At 44.2% G+C, this 13585-nt stretch overlaps 1 protein-coding gene across 4 annotated transcripts in view; it reads left to right on the top strand.

The window, feature by feature from the left end:
* The window catches only part of LOC106587065 (xylosyl- and glucuronyltransferase LARGE2s), a 119565-nt gene that overhangs the window by 72251 nt on the left and 33729 nt on the right, over nt 1–13585 (top strand). Inside the window, exon 1 of one of the 4 annotated variants that reach the window (XM_014174963.3) lies at nt 9910–10201. The exons of 2 other annotated variants lie outside the window; for them this stretch is intronic. The gene's annotated coding sequence lies outside the window, so the exon portion shown is untranslated. Of the gene's footprint in view, nt 1–9909; nt 10202–10227; nt 10352–13585 lie in introns of those variants that run through there. One more of the 4 variants, XM_014174964.3, reaches the window with a different exon arrangement.

Raw genomic sequence — 13585 nt, forward strand, 5'->3', positions numbered from 1 at the left:
GGAGGTCTGGATTTGGAGTCACACTCAAAATTAAAGTGGAAAACCAAACTACAGGCTGATCCAACTTTGATGTAATGTCCTTAAAACAAGTCAAAATGAGGCTCAGTAGTGTGTGTGGCCTCCACGTGCCTGTATGAACTCCCTACAACGCCTGGGCATGCTCCTGATGAGGTGGCGGATGGTCCCCTGAGGGATCTCCTCCCAGACCTGGACTAAAGCATCCGCCAACTCCTGGACAGTCTGGTGCAACGTGGTGTTGGTGGATGGAGCGAGACATGATGTCCCTGATGTGCTCAATTGGATTCAGGTCTGGGGAACGGGCGGGCCAGTCCATAGCATCAATGCCTTCCTCTTGCAGGAACTGCTGACACACTCCAGCCACATGAGGTCTAGCATTGTCTTGCATTAGGAGGAACCCAGGGCCAACCGCACCAGCATATGGTCTCACAAGGGGTCTGAGGATCTCATCTCGGTACCTAATGGCAGTCAGGCTACCTCTGGCGAGCACATGGAGGGCTGTGCGGCCCCCCAGAGAAATGCCACCCCACACCATGACTGACCCACCGCCAAACCGGTCATGCTGGAGGATGTTGCAGGCAGCAGAACGTTCTCCACGGCGTCTCCAGACTCTGTCACGTCTGTCACATGTGCTCAGTGTGAACCTGCTTTCATCTGTGAAGAGCACAGGGCGCCAGTGGCGAATTTGCCAATCTTGGTGTTCTCTGGCAAATGCCAAACGTCCTGCACGGTGTTGGCCTGTAAGCACAACCCCCACCTGTGGACGTCGGGCCCTCATACCACCCTCATGGAGTCTGTTTCTGACCGTTTGAGCAGACACATGCACATTTGTGGCCTGCTGGAGGTCATTTTGCAGGGCTCTGGCAGTGCTCCTCCTGCTCCTCCTTGCACAAAGGCTGAGGTAGCAGTCCTGCTGCTGGGTTGTTGCCCTCCTACGGCCTCCTCCACGTCTCCTGATGTACTGGCCTGTCTCCTGGTAGCGCCTCCATGCTCTGGACACTACGCTGACAGACACAGCAAACCTTCTTGCGACACAGCTCGCATTGATGTGCCATCCTGGATGAGCTGCACTACCTGAGCCACTTGTGTGGGTTGTAGACTCCGTCTCATGCTACCACTAGAGTGAAAGCACTGCCAGCATTCAAAAGTGACCAAAACATCAGCCAGGAAGCATAGGAACTGAGAAGTGGTCTGTGATTACCACCTGCAGAACCACTCCTTTATTGGGGGTGTCTTGCTAATTGCCTATAATTTCCACCTGTTGTCTATTCCATTTGCACAACAGCATGTGAAATGTATTGTCAATCAGTGTTGCTTCCTAAGTGGACAGTTTGATTTCACAGAAGTGTGATTGACTTGGAGTTACATTGTGTTGTTTAAGTGTTCCCTTTATTTTTTTGAGCAGTGTACATGGCGGCCTACCCCGGCCAAACCCTCCCCTAACTGGGCGACGCTAGGCCAATTGTGCGCCGCCTTACGGGACTCCCGATCACGGCTGGGTGTGATACAGCCCGGGATCGAACCAAGGTCTGTGGTGACGCATCTAGCACTGAGATGGCACAAAACTGACATAAATGTTTGGAAATGATGACTTAACTTTCTCATCCATAGCCTTAAAACACTTGTTTAGCTCACATCTGAAGGCTGGGGGGCAGGACGTACTGCGGATCGCTAAAATATCCTAATGATTATGATCACACTTCCTCAATTCAAATATTGTGGCGACACTATACCAAAAATGGTTTGGTATGGTTTAGAAACTTGGGAACCAAGTTCGGGTTATCAGTGTGGCCCTATCACCTGGACATGTTGAAATCTTGTATCTTCATGCCTCTAATAAAAACATCAAGGCTTCCGTCATAACTGTCCATTTATTTTAAAAATAAGAATTTCAGGTGGCAGTTTGGAATAAACTAATCCCGTTCGAATCGTCCTCTGGAATAATGGACATTCTGGAGTAATAATTACAAAATCAACACTCTTTAGTAATAATAATCCCGTGCGAACAGGTCTTTGGTCATGTGCATGCAATGCATACATGTGGCACGTAAAGAGAGCAAGGGTGGGAAGGAATAGGGAATGTTTTTCGTATACAAATGAGGGTTACAGAACTTTTCAGTCAGAAATGTCGGTAGTTATGTTGCAGCTTCATCAACACGGACAGTGCGATAAAGACTTTGATGTTCTGTGGTGGTCGCTGCATCAGGGAGGAGAGAGAGACAACGGGTGCTAGTCATACAGTCACTTGCTGTCTTTTCTTTTAACACAGTGCAGCAAGTCTGAGCCTGGCCTGGCACAATCAAATCAATTGCTAGTCAGACACCCCCTAGTCATTTGTGTCTTCATTATTTCATCAAAGAGTGTGCTTAAAGCGTCAGACAAGCTCAGTGAATATAGTTGATTTCATTAAAACACATAGGGTGTGTCAATATATGGGAAACAAAACAAGTAAAAAAAAAATTGACTATATGATTGTTCGAAAGACCAGACTACTCTTGGTTGACCAAGATATTTTTTAGTCGGGGACAGCCCTAGTGAGCATGCATGTGTGGGTGCGTGTGTTTATCCTTTGTTAAACACATTCTCTCCTGGTCGTGCTGTGTGACAGGCTATATCCAGTGAGACTCATAAGGTCTCTGTCAGAGCATTGGATCGTAATAAACTTGAGCGCTTAGTATAACCATACACACTGGCACATGGGTGGTGGGGATTTGATGTGGTTCACAGGCTCACACAGACCTTACACACACACACACACACACACACACACACACACACACACACACACACACACACACAGCATCCCACCTGTCCTCTCCTTCACAGGAGCCAGACACATCATTACAGAGCTGACTGGTCAGGGTTAGGAGTTTCTACTACAATACCTCTCTTGCCCTGCCCTGACCCCTACCCCTTGACCCCTGACCACTGAAAGTGGACGGAGCTTATTGTCTTTAGCACTGCCTGATTGGCCACGGGGCTTAGAGGGTCAGGTGGTGTGCTGACTTTACACTTTACACTTTGCACACAGGGAGGTTAGAGTATCTCATAATATATCTGAGCCTGCTGTGCTGTGTCTTATGGTCAGTGCCACGCAGTGCCTCAGGGGCCATGGCTGCTCATATAGGCTATGAGATATTTCTCTACTTTGAACTTGGAGAATCCAGTTCTACCTTCTCCTCAGCAGATTAGTTACTGACTGGGAGGGGTAATTATGATATTCCCATTTTGGGGGTGGGGGTTGTGTATAGGTACACTAAGTGTACAAAACATTAGGAACACCTTCCTAATACTGAGTTGCACGCCCCTTTTTGCCCTCAGAACAGCCTTAATTTATCGGGGCATGGACTCTACAAGGAAGTCAAAAGCTTTCCAGAGTGATGCTGTCCCATGTTTGACTTCAATGCTTCCCACAGTTGTGTTCAAGTTGGCTGGATGTCTTTTGGGTGTTGTGGACCATTCTTGATACACATGGGAAACGGTTGAGCGTGAAAAACCCAGCGGCGTTGCAGTTCTTGACACACTCAAACCTGTGCGCCTGGCACCTTCTTCCATTCACTTGGTCAGTCTATATCATGGAAAGAGCAGGTGTTCCTAATGTTTTCTGCACTCAGTGTATACGTTTTAGGGATGGTGGGGGGCGGGGGGTGATATCAGGATGGAGATGGGAGGCAGTGGGGTGGAGGGTTTTAAATAGCTCTGTGTGTGAGTCCACCAGTAGTTATTGACAGGGAGAAATGGTAACTGGGTATAATCCAATGAAGATGTGTTTATTTAGACTGGCAGTTGTTTAGACTGGCAGGGATTATATGAAGAGTTTATTTCCAAAACGCTATATACGTACATGTTCAGGCATGTTTTTTTCACTATATAATCATGGCATTGGGTTGTTCAATGACAAAGATGTATTTGTTTAAAATCTATCATTTTTGATGGTTTCATTTCGGAGACACAAATAATCATGCTATATACAGTATCCGCCTCACTCTCAGAGAAATAAGTAGTACTGCTAGGTTTTACAGTGAATTGTAAATAACAACGTTTTTAATAAAGAACTGTACAAATGATACAATTATAAAAACTAAAAAAATTCAATACAGTAATATGAGATCTGTATGTAAATACCTTTACATTTGACATTGTTGTCATTTAGTAGATGTTTTTAACTAGAGCGACTTACAGTTAGTGCATTCATCTTAAGATAGTTAGTTGAGACAACCACATGTCACAGTCAAACATACAGGATTTGAACATTCCATTCCAGCTTAACAATGGATATATAGCTGTAATAAGGGTCGTCTAAAGGAGACCAAAATGCGGCGTGTGAAGTGCTCATATTTACTTTTAATGAAAACACTTTGCAAAATAACAAAACGACCAACAGTCCCGTCAGGTACAAACAACAAAACGGAAAACAACCACCCACAAAACCCCATGAAAAACAGGCTGCCTAAGTATGGCTTCCAATCAGAGACAACGAAAAACACCTGCCTCTGATTGGAAACCATACCCGGCCACAACATAGAACGACAATCTAGACAACCCACCTAGAAAACAGAAAACCCAAAATACATAGACAAAAACACCCCCCTGTCACACCCTGACCAATTTACTATGGAAAAATGACCTCATTCTAAGGTCAGAATGTGACAATAGCGTTTTTCAAAAAACACATTTTAACCTAAAATCTATGAATATAGAAATCTGAAAGCTGTCATATTTTACACACACATGAACATACCCATAAGCAATCATTTCTGATGAAAAAACACAGTGAACAATTGGTTGACATAGCATTTTGGAAATAAACTCTTCATATTGAAAGAGGGAAAATTAGGGAAGAGATTGAAAGACAGGAGACGTGATTTCATTACAGGCTCATAATGGAAGTGAGCTGAAGTGAGCATCCTCAGCCCTTCCTCTCCTCCTCACCCCTCTCTACACTTCTGCTGTCCTCATTGCCTCTCTTCCCCTCTTTCCATCTGTTACACTTCTCCCTCCCCTCTCTCCATCTCTAAACCTACCTCCACCCATTCTCCTCCCTCTCCTCTTCTCCCCTTCTAAAGGCCCTTTCTCTCCTCCTCTTGTCCATCTTATCCACTCCTCCTCTCCTCCCCCTCTCATCCACTACTCTTTCAGAGAGATAAATGCCTCTCATCTTCTGCTTTGGAAGGTAAGAAATTGTGCTTCTGCTCCACTGGGGAAATATACTCTACCCTGTCCTTTATCATCCCTCTCCCCACTGCACTCCGCTCCTCTCATCTCCTCTTCTCCCCTCCATAAACAGTCCCTCTTTCCTCCCCCTTTTCCCATAAGGCCTACTGTCACACGTCCATCTCTCTTTCTCTTCCCCTCTCTCCAGCTCTCTCTCGCGCTTTCGCTCTCTCCCGCTCTATTCCTCTATTGCTCTCAGCTGAGAAAACCCTTATGGTTTACTCTCTCCTTTTCTCATACATGGAGATTTTACCTGATTATTACATGTTCTTTGCCTTCATGATCTCTGTTTTTAGGGATTCATTTATATTATTTGAGCCCCGGCCAGTTTTGGATGATTAACTACTAAGTTAACCTCTATGGGCTAGGTGGGAAGCGTCCCACCCGTGGTGCACTCCATCAACAGCAGGTGCATTTCAAGAGCGGCAAATTTGAATCCAAATAAATGTCAAAATTCAAATTTTTCAAACATACAACTATTTTACACCCTTTGAAAGATAAACATCTCCTTAATCTAACCACGTTTTACGATTTCAAAAAGGTTTTACGGCGAAAGCATAAATTTAGAGTATGTTAGGACAGTACATTTACAAGAGTTGTGTGTAATGTTGTGCCAATTCAAAGACAGGCGTCACCAAAACCATAAATCAGCTAAAATGATGCACTAACCTTTTACAATCTCCAACAGATGACACTCCTAGGACATTGTGTTAGACAATGCATGCATTTTTAGTTCTATCAAGTTCATATTTATATCCAAAAACAGCGTTTTACTGTGGCGTTGATGTTCAGGAAATCGTTTCCCTTCAATAACCGGCAGTCAAGTCAGCACCACAAATTAAATAATTAAAATTAGAAAACATTGGTAAAATATTATATTGTCATTTAAAGAATTATAGATTTACATCTCTTGAACGCAATCAACTTGCCAGATTTAAAAATAACCTTACTGGGAAATCACACTTTGCAATAATCTGAGCACTGCACCCAGAAAAATACACGTTGCGATACAGACTAGCCGCCATGTTGGGGAGATCTAAAATCGAAAATACTATGTAAATAATCCATTACCTTTGATTCTCTTCATCAGATGTCACTTCCAGGTATCACAGGTCCATAACGAATGTAGTTTTGTTCAAAAAAGCTCATCATTTATAACCAAAAATCTCCGTCTTGTTAGCACATGATCTAAGCCCGCCGGACTTCACTTCATGAACGAGGGGAAAAAATATATTTACGTTCGTTCAAACATGTCAAACGTTGTATAGCATAAATCATTAGGGCCTTTTTTAACCAGAACATGAATAATATTCAAGGTGGACGAATGCATTCTCTTTTATAACGTATTGGAACGAGGGTACCCAACATGAACTCGCGCGCCAGGTGTCTAATGGGCCATCATCGTTCCATGGCTCTTGTTCGGTCAGATCTCCCTCCAGAAGACTCAAAACACTTTGTAAAGGCTGGTGACATCTAGTGGAAGCAATAGGAAGTGCCAAAATATTCCTCAGCCCCTGTGGTTTTCAATGGCATAGGTTTAAAGGTAATACAACACATCAGGTATCCACTTCCTGTCAGAAAATGTCTCAGGGTTTTGCCTGCCAAATGAGTTCTGTTATACTCACAGACACCATTCAAACAGTTTTAGAAACTTTAGGGTGTTTTCTATCCATATATAATAAGTATATGCATATTCTAGTTACTGGGTAGGATTAGTAACCAGATTAAATCGGGTACATTTTTTTATCCAGCCGTGCAAATACTGCCCCCTAGCCCCAACAGGTTAATGATGCTGTTGTTTTTGAAGGCACCGAGACGCAGAGATAGCGTAGCCAATGTTCTTTCCAATAGCCCTCATACTACCAACATATTTTACAGACATTTTCTACCAACTAGCCGGCCTTTGCCCCATACCCTGCCCTGGACTTTAGTCACTGTTACTAGTCGGCTACCACACGGCACTCAACCCTGCACCTTAGAGACTGGTCACTTTAATAATGTTAACATACTGCTTCACCCACTTCATATGTACAGTATATACTGTATTCTAATCAAGGCTGATCCTATATAACTACTGCTGTACACACATGTTCTATTCATATACTGTCCATAAGGTGTATGCACTCCATCATATACAGTACCAGTCAAAAGTTTGGAGAAGAGATTGGCTGTCTGGCAGCTTGTTTATCCTGTGTTTTTAACACTGTAGCTGCCTTCCCTGCCACGTCTCCCTTGGAAGGTAGAGCAGACAAGTTGTACTGAGATAGGGCTACTGGGTTTCTATTAGGAAGCATGGAGAGGTAAGACAGGGTGGATATCCCCGCAGGTCTCGTTCCAGAATGTTCTTGGAGGGGAAACACAACAGGTGCCATGGAAACCCAATCTCTGTCGCTCTGTCGCTCTGTCTCTCTGTCTCTCTGTCTCTCTCTGTCTGTCTCTGTCTCTCTCTGTCTGTCTCTGTCTCTCTCTGTCTCTCTCTCTCTCCACTGTTTCCTACCCACCTATTTATATGGGACACCCTTTGGGAGCCAGGGAAACCTAAACCATGTAAACTCCCTTCTCTCTCTCCCCCTTCCCACTCCTTTTATGGTGCTGGAGAAACCCAACCCTGGGAACCCCCCTCCTGTTTATGTTGGACCCCCTGTATTGGTGTTTGGGTAGGGGGACTATGGGTCTACTGGCCAAGGCCCCGCCAGGGTGACCCTTAACCCCATAATTAGGAGATAAGAAGAGGTGTTAACCTGCGTTAGTCATCTGGTTTGACAGCCACTGGATCCTCAGCCAACAACCCTGGACACTGATCTAAGGTCAGTTCTGGCTGCGTCTCCTCTAATGGTGAGGGATGGCAGAAGGTAAGCTGATCCTAGATCTATAACTGTGCCTATGGGTAACTTCTACCCAAAGCAACCAGAGGAGAAAGAGCATTGGAGACGAGAGGAAAGCAGTGAAAGCAGTTGAACTCCACTAAATGTTCATTTGCAATATAAAATCTTATAACCGGTGCCTGTAAAAGTGCTGTAGGGAACACTGTCCTTTCATCAGGGTGTTTTCTTTTTGGTAATGGTATAGACCGGCTAGTGCTGCTACCAGTTGTTTGTGTGTGGTTGTTTGTAGTTGTTTCCACATCTGACTGGCTTGGTTTAGCTTGGAGGCTCAAAGGCAAACTGGTGCTCTAGGGACTGAGATTGCATTGCATTGCATTTCAGCATATATATATTTTTTCTTACACACACACGCACCCGCACGCACGCACACACACACACACACACACACACACACAGTACATAGAAATGCCTGTGACTGGCCTTGCATGGGTAGATACAGTATCGTTGTGCTCCTGTGTCCGAGATAAGGAGTGCTGAGACTGTACTCTCTGCTCCTCTCTCTGCTCTTTCAGCTCAGTTCAATCTCCCTCCAGACTTTCTCCATTTATTACTGTCTCTAATGGGGGATCCATCATCACAGCTTCATTTAGATAGCAGGCCAGACGCAGGCTCCAACTAGCTTTCTGTTTAGCGAAAACAACATTGTGTCCTACTTTAATTAGAGAGCTGTACTCCCCCGTCTCATGAGCCCACACACTCGCATGCACATATGTAAGTACACATGCAGAGACGGACACACATTCCCTACTTAAGTGATAATGCCAGAGAAGGTGTTTGGAGGATGTATTGGCACGGGTTTTGTTAGGCCTGAGACGAAGTCAGGCTAATAATGCGCGATTTCGCATGGCATATAAAATGTGCTCTGTCGTCAGGACACTGTTGATCAGAGGAGCTAACCAACAACACAGCTTACACAATCACTTCAAACGGAAGCTGGAAAGACTGCAAACTAGCTTCATTTCATTTAGTCTTAACTGTTTTCTATAGACATTTCATTATATATTTCCACAAAAATTACACCAGCTGATTTATGATTTCAACTGGCTGAGAAAAGCTGTCTGCCTGTCTGTCTCGTCCCGACACATTCATTACTATGGGACAACTGGAGATCACAATTATTTTTCCGCTGTTGAAAACCAAATGCTAGTCTAAAAGAAATGGGAGATAATGTCTAGATGCTTTTTATAGTGGAGATCAAGTTTATAAATTGCGTGGCTGGGCTGATGAGACAGTGGATTGCGCAGTGAGATGGAACAGAGTAAATAAGCATTTCAACGTCATAGCTTTAGCTGGTGGTAACTTGTGAAATAGACACCGGCTGGAACCAGTCAGCATTCAGAATTAGACCCACCCGTCGTATAAATATACATAGAACCACTTGGAGCCAACCATGTCTGCATTCATGTGCGCACATCAGGGTTGGGGTCAATTCTGCATTTCTGAATGTAATTTAATTCAAACAATACATTTGGAAGCAGGAAGCAGAATGACATTTATATTGAAGGAATGCATGCACGCACACACACACACACACGCGCACACACACACACACACACACACACACACACACACACACACACACACACACACACACACACACACACACACACACACACACACACACACACACACACACACACACACTGTTAATCATCCACTCATTGGAATCAGGTTACTCAGTAATGCATAGGTAACCCAGTCTCTGTGTTAAAAGAGAAAGAAAAAGAGCGAAAGACAATAAGAGCTCCGACCAACTCCTGTCTTTTGTCACAGAGGCTTAACCATGTGCAAGGTGACACCACTCCCCCTTTCTCTAGTTCTCCTTTCAGCCTCTCGCCCCCTTTTCTGCACATTTTCTGTTATCGAGTTGGACTACTTTCATGAGCACACAGAGAGAGAGAGACCGAGAGAAACAGAGACACAGAGAGATCCGCAGAAGAAAAGGAGGATTAGGGAGAGGAAGATAAGGGAGGGGCTTATTGAAAGTGTGGCTGTGCACAACAACGCGGACTTGCCACTACCCGCTTGGCAGACACTTAACACACGGAGAGGGGAGCAAACGATTGGAGCTTACTCACACGCAGGTAGGAAGAAAGTGCAAAGGTCATAGCTTGTTATTATCAACTGTGTGGGTCTGTGTTTGTCCGCTTGTGTGTGTGTAGGTCGGCTTTGTTTTCACTGTCAGCTGTCAAATGTTCTTGTCAGACCTACAAGCACGTCTTACAGATGGAAAGGTGAGAGAGAGACAGAACAAGAGATTGTGTTTGTGTGTGAGGGAGAGGGGGACAGAACGAGTGGTGTGTTCCTGTGTGAACAGGAGTGGGAGGTGAGCAGCACTCCCCTGTTCTCTCCTTCCATCCCCCCTTGAGTGAATAGAGCATTTGTGCTGTCATTGTATTACTTCTGTCCCATTATTTTCTTCTGTCCCTCTCATCCTATAGTATCTCTATCTGTTGTGGTTTACCTACAGAATGTTCTGTTTCTATGTTTGTGTCCAGCAGCTCTATATTTTCTGAGATCTTTTCTCATAATTGTTTTCCTCAAGGTACTATCTCCTAAAGGTTTTCCCCAGGAATTTGACCTTTGTGTTACTATCTTGGATGTCCTTCTCTAGACTGTGTGTGTGTGTGTGTGTATTCTGTTCTGTTTTCCTTCTTTGTTGTATGTTGTTATTGAGTCATCCAGTGTGGATGTTTTAGCGAGTGAGCCGTCAGAGGTGACAGTATGTTAGAACAACAAAGTAGGGAAAATGGGACAAGGTAACTATCTCTGCTGTTATTGTTATTCCTGCAGGCCATTGAAGGATACTCAGCTTAATCTGTTGTAGCGTCACTCTGTACAGGGGGCTGGAGGCGACGTGTGTGTGCCTGTGTGTACGCCTGAGCGTGTGCGTGAATATCAGCGTGTGCCTGCGTCCGTGTGTGTTTATGCATAACCAGGCGAATTATTGAGTGTAAACTGAGGTGAGATTAGTTCGTTGGTGACCTAGCGTAACCTCTAGCTTTATTGTTTCTCCTTCCCCTGTGTCTCTGTGACAGCTGGGGTTTAGCTCAGAAAACAATCCTCCATACTGTCAACAAACGTTATACGATTATGACATTGACCTATTATTCAAACTAGAATTTAATGATCTTAGCCAGGATTTGCCTTACTCTTTACTATGGCTATGATTGCACACTCCCTGTGTGTCTGTGTGTCTGTCTGTGTGAGAGAGAGTCCGCGCATGCGTGCCTAAAGATTAACAGATTTTCACACAGTTCAGCAAAAGCCAAATACACCGTACACACTGCTGAATCACCTTTTTTTTCCATTAGGAGAGGAGTTTCTTGAATGTTTTCAAACCATATTCTGAAAGTCTGTTTTTCTGGGCCTCTGTGATGGATGCCGATGATCTATGATATATAAGGGATAGCTAACAGATAGGTAATAAGTCAAAGATCATAGATATTTGTCCAGAAACCGTTATTTTGCTTCTTGCTCTCTCTCATGCAGCTGCAGAGCTATAGTTACATTTAAACAACACACTTTCTCTTCTTTAGGCCCTTAGTAACCTGAAACCCATTCCCACTTAGAATTCCTAGACTAAACTCCTCCATAGATGTATCTCTTTCTCCCAGGAATGATATCCTAGTCTGCCCTCAAGCATGTAATTCCCTCATGCCATGTGTTTCTAGTACTACATGTGCTTTCTATTCCTCTGTTTGTTTGTTTGTTTGTTTGTTTGTTTGTTTGTTTGTTTGTTTGTTTGTTTGTATGTATGTATGTATGTATGTATGTATGTATGTATGTATGTATGTATGTATGTATGTATGTATGTATGTATGTACAGTTGAAGTCGGAAGTTTACATACACCTTAACCAATTACATTCCTGACCTTTAATCCTAGTAAAAATGCCCTGTCTTAGGTCAGTTAGGATCACCACTTTATTTTAAGAATGTGAAATGTCAGCATAATAGTAGAGAGAAGGATTTATTTCAGCTTTTATTTCTTTCATCACCTTCCCAGTAGGTCAGAAGTTTACATACACTCAATTAGTATTTGGATAATTTAAATTGATTATCTTGGGTCAAATGTTTCAGGTAGCCTTCCACAAGCTTCCCACAATAAGTTGGGTGAATTTTGTCCCATTCCTCCTGACTGGTGTAACTGAGTCAGGTTTGTAGGCCTCCTTGCTCGCATATGCTTTTTCAGTTCTGCCACAAATGTTCTATAGGATTGAGGTCAGGGCTTTGTGATGGCCACTCCAATACCTTGACTTTGTTGTCCTTAAGCCATTTTGCCACAATGTTGGAAGTATGCTTGGGGTATTGTTCATTTGGGAGACCCATTTGCGACCAAGCTTTATCTTCCTGACTGATGTCTTGAGATTTTGTTTCAATATATCCACATCATTTTCCTCTTCCCTCATGATGCCATCTATTTTGTGAAATGCACCAGTCCCTCCTGCAGGAAAGCACCCCCACAACATGATGCTGCCACCCCCGTGCTTCACGGTTGGGATGGTGTTCTTCGGCTTGCAAGCCTCCCCCTTTTTCCTCCAAACATAACAATGGTCATTATGGCCAAACAGTTGTATTTTTGTTTCATCAATTTTATTTTCTATGGTGGAGGGTTAATGCAATATTTGTTTTAGCGGTATCCACAATTTTTTCAAAGTTAGGGTGGAAGAGGACAGAGTAAGTTTCCTGGGGTTTGGAAGGTGTGGTGTGCGCGATGGCTTCTCAGCCTAGCGCAGAGGAGACGCTGTCGATACGGCATGGATTCAAGTGTGTTCCTGAGAATGGAGTTAAGGTGGAGGAGGTTCTGCTCGCGGTCGGTGAACAGGTAGGAGCTGAATTTATACATTCTGCTTCTAGAATGAACAAAGCTGTGGTTGTGTTCATGAAAAGAGCAAATATGGTTGGTAGGCTAATTGCTAGTGGAATATTTGTAAGGGGTGTGTTGGTGCCAATTTCACCTCTCTCTACCCCTTCGACAAGAGTGGTAGTTGCAAATTTGCCTCCGTTTATTACGGATGATCAAATCAGAAAAGAGCTGGGTCGTTTTGGTAAGTTTGCTAGCGGTTTTCGTGTACTGTCGGCAGGTTTTCAGGCAGATGCTGTTAAGCATGTTGTTTCGTTCCGGAGGCAAGTGTTTATGTTTCTGAATAACAATGAGCAACACCTAAATGTGCATTTTAAAGTGAGGCATGGGGAGGGGCTCTATACAGGATTTGCCAGCACAGACAGTCTACGGTGTTTTGAGTGTGGGGATTTGATGCATAAGAGCTTTGCGTGCCCACATACAGGCCGTAGACAAGGTGAGGGTACAAGTGCCAGTGGGGGAAATCGAGGTCAACGTGCAGGGGGTAATGAGATGCAGACAGCAGAGGCTGGGCCTAGTCATGCCAGGGATGGTGGTGTAGATGAGGCTGGGCCTAGTCATGCAAGAGATGGTGGTGTAGATGTGGCTGGGCCTAGTCAGGCT

This window comes from Salmo salar, chromosome 26 (genome assembly GCF_965601325.2).
Source record: "Salmo salar chromosome 26, fSalSal1, whole genome shotgun sequence".
Taxonomy (NCBI): Eukaryota; Metazoa; Chordata; class Actinopteri; order Salmoniformes; family Salmonidae; genus Salmo; species Salmo salar.